Below are 10,800 nucleotides of genomic sequence, written 5' to 3' on the forward strand. Positions count from 1 at the left end.
TGGAAGAGATGCATAGGACAAGGTACGGGGAAGGGGTCCTCTCCGAGGGCCCACTCTCCTCAAATCTCCACATGTTCACCAGAAGCTCTCAGGTCATTTTTGTTGTATGAGTTTCACAGCTAATAAATATAGGAAACATGAGATGGTAAAAATAGCAAACCTGGGGAAGTTACAAAGTCCTCCCAGGCTAGACCTTGACTTTCTGGGAATAGGAATTGTCACTTCTGCAGACCGTGGGAACTCTCAGGAACTTTGCATTGAACACAGGACCCAGACACAGAGGAGCAGGTCACTGACAGAAACTTCATCCAGTGCCAATTGCCTGCAAGGAGAGGCAGAGGGGAGGCAAGTGGCCTCCACTCTTCACGAAGGACACAGAATGAATTCCACTGTTATAGAAATGCCCAAACCCTCTCAGGTCCTGGCTGAAGACAGCCCAGGCACCCCAGCCTGTTCCCTGGGGATGTTGGGCTGGACAAAGAAGGAAGACTCGTCAGTCTGGTGCGGAGAAAATGGGGGAGCAGAAAACTAAGCCAAGAAGTATCTTCCCCAAAAGTTTTTACTTGAAATATTCACAAAAATGAGTCACAAAAAGAAAACAGAGAAACCAGTGAGATGTGTGACCAGGTTCTCTTTTCTGTTCCACAGAGCAGGGCGAAGTGATGGCAAGCAGTACCAGCGAAGAGAGCATACTCTGCAGAGGGCCCCTGCTTGAGAAGTCCACGCGCCTCCGCACTTCCGGCCTTGGACTGAGATTAAGAGAGGAAACTGAAACTGCACAAGCAGAAAAGCCCCTGCAGGAAGCCAGCCACTGGTCCAGGTTACCACAGCCACCAGCCGGCAGATGCTCTCCTCCCTTGAGAGAGGATGGGTCTGTGGAGGCTAAGATGTGTCCTGCCCCCAAATAAGAGGACTTTACCTTTGACAGCATCAAATAACAGCACTTCCTGTGCATTCCCATCTCATTTAATCCACCTCTTGAGGGAGTTAGGTCCAGGGTGTTTATACCTGTTTGACAGGTGAGGAAACTGAAGCCTTGAGACATTAAGTACCTTGCCTAAGTTTACATGACCAAGAAGTAGCTCAGATCCAACCTGAGTCTTTAAACACCGAGTCCAGGGTGTATTCCCCTAGGCAGCCTGCCTGTCAAATCAATAGCCAGTGGTTTTTTCAAGTGCTTTCACATCCATGAGCGCACGCATTCTAGGTGAGAAATACCAGGCGTGGATCACTTCCATCTCCCACATCACAGCTGAGAAACACCCCGTGCAGTGAGGCGGGGCTGCCAGCAGCTGCAGTCTGTGTGGTTAGCCAGCCTCTGACCGAGACTCGAATCCAGTTTTTTTCCGTGATACCAGCTGGCTGCCTCCCTCCAGCCCCCAACACCACATCTGGAAAAAGTGACTCAGGTGACAGTGGGCTACTCATGTCATCCCCGTGTACAGAAGATGCCATGTCATTTATGAGGCATTCAAAGTGGGAACACTTGCCCTGGCTTTTCCCCAGGCCTGTATTAAGTAAAGGTCATGATGTTTGTTAAAATGTGAGTACACGGGTGCCTGGCTCACAGGACAGGGTTTCAGAGGCTGTGCCCGAGATAAGGCTGACTTCTGGAAGCCTCTCCGCAGACAGGCACGACTCCCCCGGGCTCCCACCCCTCGCTGGAGAGTAAGCCTCAGAAGCTCCAGCTCGGCCCTTCCTGCCGCCTTTGGCGAGCCCTGTGTCTGACGGGACTGCCCCTTTTCTCACCTGCCTGAGGTCTGTGCTGCAGAACATTCCAACCGCTCAAGAAAGGCAGGACCGAAGAGGGGTTCAGGCCCAAAGACAATCTCCAGTCTCCTCTGGAATAGCAATTTTTCTGGCTGTGAAGAAAAGTTCTCAGTCTTTCTCCACAGAGGGCCCCTGTTCCTCATTCTCTGCGGCTCTTGATTCCAGATTCAGGACCCCAGGGAGGCCCAAAGCCCTCACGTGGTCATTGCACTAAGATGGGGCTCGTGTATTTGGCCTCCTTCTCTGCCCAGCACAGAGGTCAGGACAGCCGCAGCAGCCCCTCCAAGGCAGGAACAGGAAATAATCCTTCTAGCAACTCCCTCCCTCCACCCCGGTCCCGTCAGGTGAAAACTGTAGAGGTGGTAACAGGTAAGGCGGTGGGGAGCTGAGCTGAAACTTTAACTGGCCTTGAATAACCCATTGGTCCTGCCTTTCTTGAGCGGTTGGAATGTTCTGCAGCACAGACCTCAGGCAGGTGAGAAAAGGGGCAGTCCCGTCAGACACAGGGCTCGCCAAAGCCGGGCAGGAAGGGCCGAGCTGGAGCTTCTGAGGCTTACTCTCCAGCGAGGGGTGGGAGCCCGGGGGAGTCGTGCCTGTCTACGGAGAGGCTTCCAGAAGTCAGCCTTATCTCGGGCACAGCCTCCGAAACTCTCTCCTGTGAGCCAGACACCAGTATGCTCAAAAATAAATTTTTTAAATTAAGACAATTTTTAAGAGCAGTTTTAGGTTCAGAGCAAAATTGAGGGGCAGATATAGAGATGTGCCATATACCTCCTGCCTCCACACATGCGTGGCCTCCCCGATTATCAACATCTGCCACCAGAGGGGTACGTTTGTTACAAGTAATGAACCTACTCTGATCTATCATAATTACCCAAAGTCCGGAGTTTACTTTAGGGTTCATTCTTTGTTGTCAAGTTTTAATCATGTCAAACAGCACTTGCAGTCAATCAGATGTGAGGCAAGCAGCCAGCGTTGTTCTGGAGGAAGCCCAGATAGGGTGCTTCTGATCTAAGAAGTGATATGTCCTGTCTGGGAACACAAATTGAGTATAGGAGCAGAACTGGCCCCCCAAAAATTAGGCATATGTTTTAGGTGTTCTCTTTCCTTACATCTGGGTGTAGGATGCTCTATGGCTAAAAATAATTGTTGGTTCCTGGGAGATGTAGGTATTGAATTGTTCAAGATTCATTCATGGGAGATGAGGTGACCAGATGATGGCAGACTGACCCTCTCCTCATTCCAGGTTAGAGGAAAGGCTGTGACAATGCACTGGGCAGAGAATATTGCTACTTGGACTGGCCCCTGGCTAAGACCAAAACCTTCAGACTGGAGACGATGATGGTTCTCTTCTCTGAGCCAAGGGGATGAGGCCACACCTTTGGGTATGTGGTGGGAGGGGTGTTGGGGGGCATGGGGAGACTCTCCTTAACATAAAGGGTGTTCTTACTGTCAGTCATCCTGTGGCAGGCAAGGGAGAATGCCTTGGGCTGGAAGAGGAAAGGATTTCTCCTCCTCTCCGTGCAGTAAGTGGGCCTGGAGACTGCTGTTGGTAGGGGTTGAAGTGGCCTTTGCTGGATGGAGGCCTGTGGGTACCAGACACGTCTCTTCTAAGGCAGGTGGAAATTACTCTCAGGAGCCTGTTGTCACAGGGGCGATGGGGCTGGGAGCAGGGCAGTGTCCTCTCCCCAAGGCCTGGTGGAGTCACTGTGGGACCAGTCTCATGAGCTACAGAGGCATAATCATGGTAGCAAGGTGAGAAGGCTGGATGGAGAGACTTTCTGGAGCTCACATCAGGCCGTGCCTCAGGAAACGCTCAGAAATCATCGAGAAGGAAACTCTACATTTTGGGTGTAGGAAGGAAGTATAATTTCATTTTAGACACAGTGAACTTTCAACATAAGTTACTTGCATATACAGCACACTCATTTCACAGATGAGGAAACCAGGGGTCGGAGGGCCTGAGAAAGAGACTGAGAGGGTCTACTGTCTGAGGAGCATGAACCAGCCCCTGGAGGTAGCGATAACCTAGGAGTCCCTGGGATCCTATGAGGTGTTGTCGATGGCTACATCTGCTTAGACTTTGAGTAAAGGTGGTACAGTGATGCCAGATCACACAACTGTCTTCTATTGGGTTGGCCAAAAAGTTCGTTCGGTTTTTTCCATAAGATGGTTCTAGTAGCAATTAGTTGTCTTTTTTTTTTTTTTTTAAAGGAACTCCTTTATTTTTACTATTTATTTATTTATAGCTGTGTTGGGTCTTCGTTTCTGTGCAAGGGCTTTCTCCAGTTGCGGCAAGCGGTGGCCACTCTTCATCGTGGTGCGCGGGCCTCTCTCTATCACGGCCTCTGTTGTTGCAGAGCACAGGCTCCAGACGCGCAGAGCTCAGTAGTTGTGGCTCACGGACCTAGTTGCTCCGCGGCATGTGGGATCTTCCCAGAGCAGGGCTTGAACCCGCGTCCCCTGCATTGGCAAGCTGACACTCAACCACTGCGCCACCAGGGAAGCCCCCACTTAGTTGTCTTTAACTTCATTCGAAACAACTTTGTTAGATTGTGTGTGACAGCTGTCATAGTAGCATGCATTTAAAAAAACAGACTTATCAAATTTGGTGACTTTTTGTGTAGCCATTTTAATATTGAAGATGGAAGAAAAAAGCAACATTTTCGGCATATTATGCTTTATTATTTCAAGAGGTAAAAACGCAACTCAAATGCAAAAAAAGAGGGCTTCCCTGGTGGTGCAGTGGTTGAGAATCCGCCTGCCAACGCAGGGGACACGGGTTCGATCCCTGGTCCAGGAATATCCCACATGCCGTGGAGCAACGAAGCCCATGCGCCACAACTACTGAGCCTGTGCTCTAGGGCCCATGTGCCACAACTACTGAGCCCGTGTGCTGCAACTACTGAAGCCCGCGTGCCTAGAACCCGTGCTCCGCAACAAGAGAAGCCACCACAATGAGGAGCACGCGCACCACGATGAAGAGTAGCTCCTGCTCGCCACAACTAGAGAAAGCCTGCATACAGCAACAAAGACCCAATGCAGGCTAAATTAATTAATTAATTAATTAAATTTTTTTAAAAAAGACATTAATTGAGAACAATCAATGTTATACCACGCGGGAGATAGCCGACATACTCAAAATATCCAAATCAAGGTTGAAAATCATTTGCACCAGCTTGGTTATGTTAATCACTTTGATGTTTGGGTTCCACATAATTTAAGGGAAAAAAATCTTCTTGACCGTATTTCCGCATACGATTCTCTACTTATACGTTTTTAAAACGTTCCGTTTTTAAAACAGATTGTGACGGGCAATGAAAAGTGGATACTGTACAATAATGTGGAACAGAAGAGATCATGGGGCAAGTGAAATGAATCACCACCAACCACACCAAAGGCCGGTCTTCATCCAAAGAAGGTGATGTTGTGCATATGGTGGGATTGGAAGGGAATCCTCTATTATGAGCTCCTTCTGGAAAACCAAACGATTAATTCCAACAAGTACGGCTCCCAATTAGACCAACTGAAAGCAGCACTCGACAAAAAGCATCCAGAATTAGTCAACAGAAAATGCATAATATTCCATCTGGATAATGCAAGACCACATGTTTCTTTGATGACCAGGCATAAACTGTTACAGCTTGGCTGGGAAGTTCTGATTCATTTGCTGTATTCAACAGACATTGCACCTTTGGATTTCCATTTATTTCGGTCTTTACAAAATTCTCTTAATGGAAAACATTTCAATTCACTGAAAGACTGTAAAAGGCACCTGGAACAGGTCTTTGCTCAAAAAGATAAAAAGTTTTGGGAAGGTGGAATTATGAAGTTGCCTGAAAAAATGGCAGAAGGTAGTGGAACAAAAGGGTGAATACGTTGTTCAATGAAGTTCTTGATGAAAATGAAAAATGTGTCTTTTATTTTTACTTAAAAACCAAAGGCACTTTTTGACCAACCCAATATTTTACTCATCTTTAAGTGATTGAAAAGTAACTTTTTTAGAAAAAAGCCAAACGTTAACCAGAGTCAACCAAATATGGAAAATAGAACAACCTCATAAGACTGAAAATGTGTCAAGAGAAAAGAAACAGAGAATTCCAGAATGGAATGTTAGTTGTCTCTCCCCCTCCACACACCTGGAGCTGAATGAGAAGAGAAGGTTAGAGAATAAGACCTCAAGGAGTGTCATCAGTTCGTCACAATTTGGCAGAGAGAGGGCTGAGAGGTTGAATAGGCAGCCTGGGGAAAGTCGAGGAGAAATCCCAGGGAGAAATCCATCAGGGAGGCCAACAGGGGCTGGAGGAGCAGCTGCACTTGTTTTTTCAGGGCTCTAAGGTGCCTTCCAGGAACAAGCCAAAGCTCCAGGAGGAGGTCACATCCCTGTTAGGTAAAGAGGATCCTGGTGTGGGGCACTGAATGGATTTCAGGAGAGACAGCAGAGCCCAGATCTGTCCTTCATCTGTCCCTGTAACCCTCAGACCTCAGTGAAGCAGGAAGTACTCCCATCCCCCAAACTCTAGTGTCAAGGGAATGACAGGTAGGTAGAAAGGGTGTCAAGGGGAACTCGCTCTCACACTTTCAGAGCATTAGATTGTCTGGCCAGACTTACCCATGCAAAATTAAAAGAAATGTTAGGGAAGCTAAGCCAACATGCTAGATTTTTAAAAAGAAGAACAAGAAGGAGAAGGCAGAGGAGGGGAACAGAAGGAAAATAAGCAAGAAACAGAATATGAAAAAGATAAACAAAGCCAGTCTAGAAGTAATCACTGTCCCAGTTACAGAAGAAAACTCCTGAGTGCTTCACACTATAGAACCAATATGAATATTTAATTAATTATATTAATTTAATAGTTAATTATATTAATTTAACATTTAGTAAATTATATCCGTTTAGTGTATAATTAATTTAAACATATTTAGTATGTTTATGAAACTTAATTAAAAAAGAGCCCAAGGATGAGTTGATAAATCAACTAAATAAAATAAAAAGGAAATCTAGAGTGAAGGCAAAAAATTAAGGACAAACACAAGAGATTTATAGATCTATTAGATAAGTTAGAAACATCAAAGAAGCTAACAAATTTTCTGGCTCAGAGGAAAAGCTTGAGATAATTATAGTGAACATGGAGGAAAATGACAAAACAACTAAAGCAATTAAGAACATGTTGCTCTATGGAAGACAAGCACAAATCACCCAACATAGGGATAACTGGTATTGAATTTCAGGTCGAGATGATGAGCGCTAGGTGAACCTCCCCTACTGCCCTAACTTCCTATTGCAAATACATAGAAAAGCTTGATAAAATATGAAAACACATTTTAAAATGTCATCTCCAAGCTCCAAACAAAAAAGGCAAATCTCTAGGGACAGAGTAGGAATATTACAAAACGGAACTTGGGTCTGCTTGCCTGACACACAGCAAAGCCAATCTACTGACACTGGGTTCTGGTGAAAGAAATTATAGCATTTATTATAGGGCACCAAACAAAGAGAACCGGCAGCTCATGCTCAAAAGACCCAAACTCCTCGATGGCTTCCAGGAAAGGGTTTTTAAAGACAGTATGAGGGAGAGGGTTGTGGGGTGTATGATCAGCCCGTGCACAATTCTCTGACTGGTTGATGGTGAGGTAAACGGGTGAATGTTTTGGGAATCTCAATTATCAGTTTTCTGGCTCCAACCGGTCTGGTGGTCCTTGTACTGGTGGTCACCATGCAGTTAACTTCTTCCACCTGGTGGGGATTTTAGTACCTACAGAAACACTCAAAGATATGGCTTAGGATATTATCTATAGCCCTTGAGGAGGAACTGAAGGTCCTTGACTTTGTTTTATGGTTAAACTATTATTTCGTCTTGCATGACTGTTTTTATTTCTTTCTGCATTTTCTTACTTCTTTAATTAAATTTGCTCTTTGGAACTCAGGGAAGGCCTAGGAGGCTAACACTTTTCTACAAACAACAGGCAGGGGACACAGGGGAAGGGGGTGGCCTGTCCCTGGGAAGGCCCCACAGGGTCCTGCTCAGTTTCAGGAACAAAGATTTAAATGAGAACTGAAGCTGCGAGACCCACAGGGGACTCAGACTGGGTGACTGGGGTTGGGGTTTCAGTGAGCCATGAGCCCCCCATGCAGCAGAGAGTCATGAGGTCAGGAGACAGGACCATGCTGCCCCACACTGGAGAGGACCAGGCAAAGATTATACTGAACACAGCCATCTGCCCAGCTACAGATGAAAACAGAGTCAACAGTCCTGGTCCACTAGCCTAAGGTTTGGTCTGGCAGTGCTATATCCTAAAGGACAACACTGAAACCTCCCTTGTGGGAATCCTCCCTCCATAACCCAGAGAACACAGTGGAGACATCCTTGGAAAGATGGCTTCTGTGGAAGATGAGCTCATAGACAAGAATTACAAAATCTATAAGGAAGACCAACAACACTAAAGTCTCTAGACCCCCAAAACAAGAAAATTTACACTTAAGGAACTGGAGATGATATGCAATCTTGAAGAGATTTTAAATCAAAATGTATATAAAACTTCAGAGAACTAAATGAATAAATAGCCACCACCATAAATAAGAACAGGTGGTTATGAAATAAAAAGAGGCAAATATTTTATAAAGTTGAAGTATTAGAAACAAATAATGTAGTTATTGAGATAACTGGACGTAGCCTTCTTTGTGTTTTATAGGCATGTGAGTGCCTTTTATACACAAGCATTCATGTATCCTTACATAGAAGATCTTGAAGAATATACATCAAGTTGTGAATAGTGGTTAAGTCTGAGAATGGAACTGGGGTGTTTTTTATTTTCTTCTTTTTGCCCACCTGTATCTTTTAACTTTTTTTTACAGTGAATGTGTAATGTTTTATCAATAAGGGACATATTTTAATCTTAAAAGGATGGGGTGGGAGGTTTGGCAGGGCTTCTGGCTCAGCCCACGTAGAATAATCATGAATTAAACTGTGAGAAGTTAATGAAATTGTATTATCTCATGAAAATAGTTGAATAATTTTTGAGCAAATGTTTAGAGTATATTCAGTATTGCCTAACTTTATATAGACTAAGTGTCATGCCCAAAATAATTCACTTCAAAGAGAGATAGGCAGGCATCCTCCAGAGTGGCTACAACTGAGGTCCAGTGAGAGGCTGGCATGACTGCAGAGAAAGGAGACGTACCCTGTATAATCAGGCCCTGTGGACAAAGAAAGCAAGTAGTAGTTCTGAGTATGAGCCACACATCTAAAGTCATAAGGGCAGGTGCTCGAAATTCCAAGCACTGATTGGGGCTCAACCTGCTTCTCACATGGGAAACTGCGGTATCTTCTGGGTGAGGAAAAACAAAGGTTATTTATTTAATGATGGCTGATGACTCTCCCTACAACACCAGGTAAGGCCACTTATCATAACTTTTAATGATTTAAAGAACATGGCCTTTAAAACAGTTTTTCCAGCCCCCGTGTAATATGTTCTCCCCAGACAGAGCGTCCTAAGGGAATGGGTCACAACTGCAGTGTGACAGAAATATCTTCAACTCCAGTCCACTGCCCTGTCCTTTCCCAGGTAGGACTTCGGTATCTTATCAACACCACCTCAGCTGATACAGCCTTCCTGTACTTCTCTTTGGTGCCATTCTCCTCTTTGCTTCAATGGGATTGCTGTGGGTTTTGCCATGAAATCCAACCTAGCCGTCACCAAGGTCAATGTTGTTGACTCCATACGTCACTGCTCGTGTTGGCCATTAACAACACAGCTCCCAGGTTTTTGTTGTCAGTGTCACTGCCCAGTGGGGACATCGTCCTGTTCTCTGACCTTGGCCACCACTACTCCATATTGTGCCCCTGTGCCACTTAGACCAAAGGGTGCCCTTCCTCAAGACACTGGACTCCTTCTATCAGGAGCCATCATGATAGCCTGCTTTTGCTGGGATGCAACACTTGGCTGCCACATGCTGGAAAGATCTGGCTCTAGTGTCTGCTGTGTGAGTGCGCTTCCTTCGATGTGGCAGAACACAGTCTGCACGGCCTTCTGACCACCCTTGGGAGAGGTGTCTCTCCTCACCAGTATTCACAACTTCTTTATAACGCTCCAAAAGGAACACGCCAGCTATTTCCATTTTCTTTTTCTAAAAATTAATTAATTAATTAATTTATTTATTTATTTATTTTTGGCTGTGTTGGGGCCTCATTGCTGCATGCGGGCTTTCTCCAGCTGCGGCGAGTGGGGGACACTCCTTGCTGTGGCGCGCAGGCTTCTCATTGCGGTGGCCTCTCCTGTTGCGGAGCACGGGCTCTAGGCACACGGGCTCTGGAGCGCAGGCTCAGCAATTGTGGCGCACGGGCCCAGTTGCTCCGCGGCATGTGCGATCCTCCCGGACCAGGGCTCGAACCCATGTCCCCTGCATTGGCAGGCGTATTCCCAACCACTGAGCCACAAGGGAAGTCCTAATTCCATTTTCTTGTGGCCTCCTGGCTTCTTCCACCCACAGCTGGGTCAGAAGTCATCTACCGTCAACCACCATCAACCAGCCAGGGGTACAGAGACTCCTCCCCATCAATTTCTTTTTTTTTTTTTTCCCCATCAATTTCAAGCCACAGCCTTCTACGTCGGAGTGAACTCTTTGCCCACCCAGGCTTACTCTTCAGAGGTCAAGGTCACCTTTTATTTTTTTTCCCTAGAGATGGCAACCTGCTTTCCTAGGATCCAGCAATTAATTATTAAAGTTCTTTTCATTTCTTCCAGCAGTCCTAGCAGGTTCTCATGCAAAGTCGAGACTTGAAATCCCACCTGGGTATGCCAACACATACTCCTTCCCTTACATACAACTGTGGTCCCAGGAGATTCTGCCACATCGATTGTGACGTGTCAGACGAACACTATGCTCGGCAGCCCAATCCTAGCCTGCTCTGAAGGGGTCCACTTCCCAACATCGGTCACGTGCTGTCTCTTAGTGTTTATTCTCAACTCGTTAACAACCAAAGCCAACCCAACCTACATTAAGGTGTTTGAATTAAACTGAGAAGCCTCTCC

The 10,800-nt window shown here is 46.0% G+C and overlaps 1 protein-coding gene across 1 annotated transcript in view; it reads right to left on the minus strand.

Annotated features, from left to right (window-relative positions):
• LOC309643692 (uncharacterized protein) overlaps positions 1-10,325 on the minus strand; it is a 104,534-nt gene extending 94,209 nt beyond the window's left edge. Inside the window, exon 1 of the transcript XR_014253969.1 lies at positions 1,750-10,325. The gene's annotated coding sequence lies outside the window, so the exon portion shown is untranslated. The remainder of the gene's footprint in view (positions 1-1,749) is intronic.
• Between the last annotated feature and the right edge of the window lie 475 nt (positions 10,326-10,800).

Source organism: Balaenoptera physalus, assembly GCF_965194825.1.
Source record: "Balaenoptera physalus genome assembly, chromosome: 15".
NCBI lineage: Eukaryota > Metazoa > Chordata > Mammalia > Artiodactyla > Balaenopteridae > Balaenoptera > Balaenoptera physalus.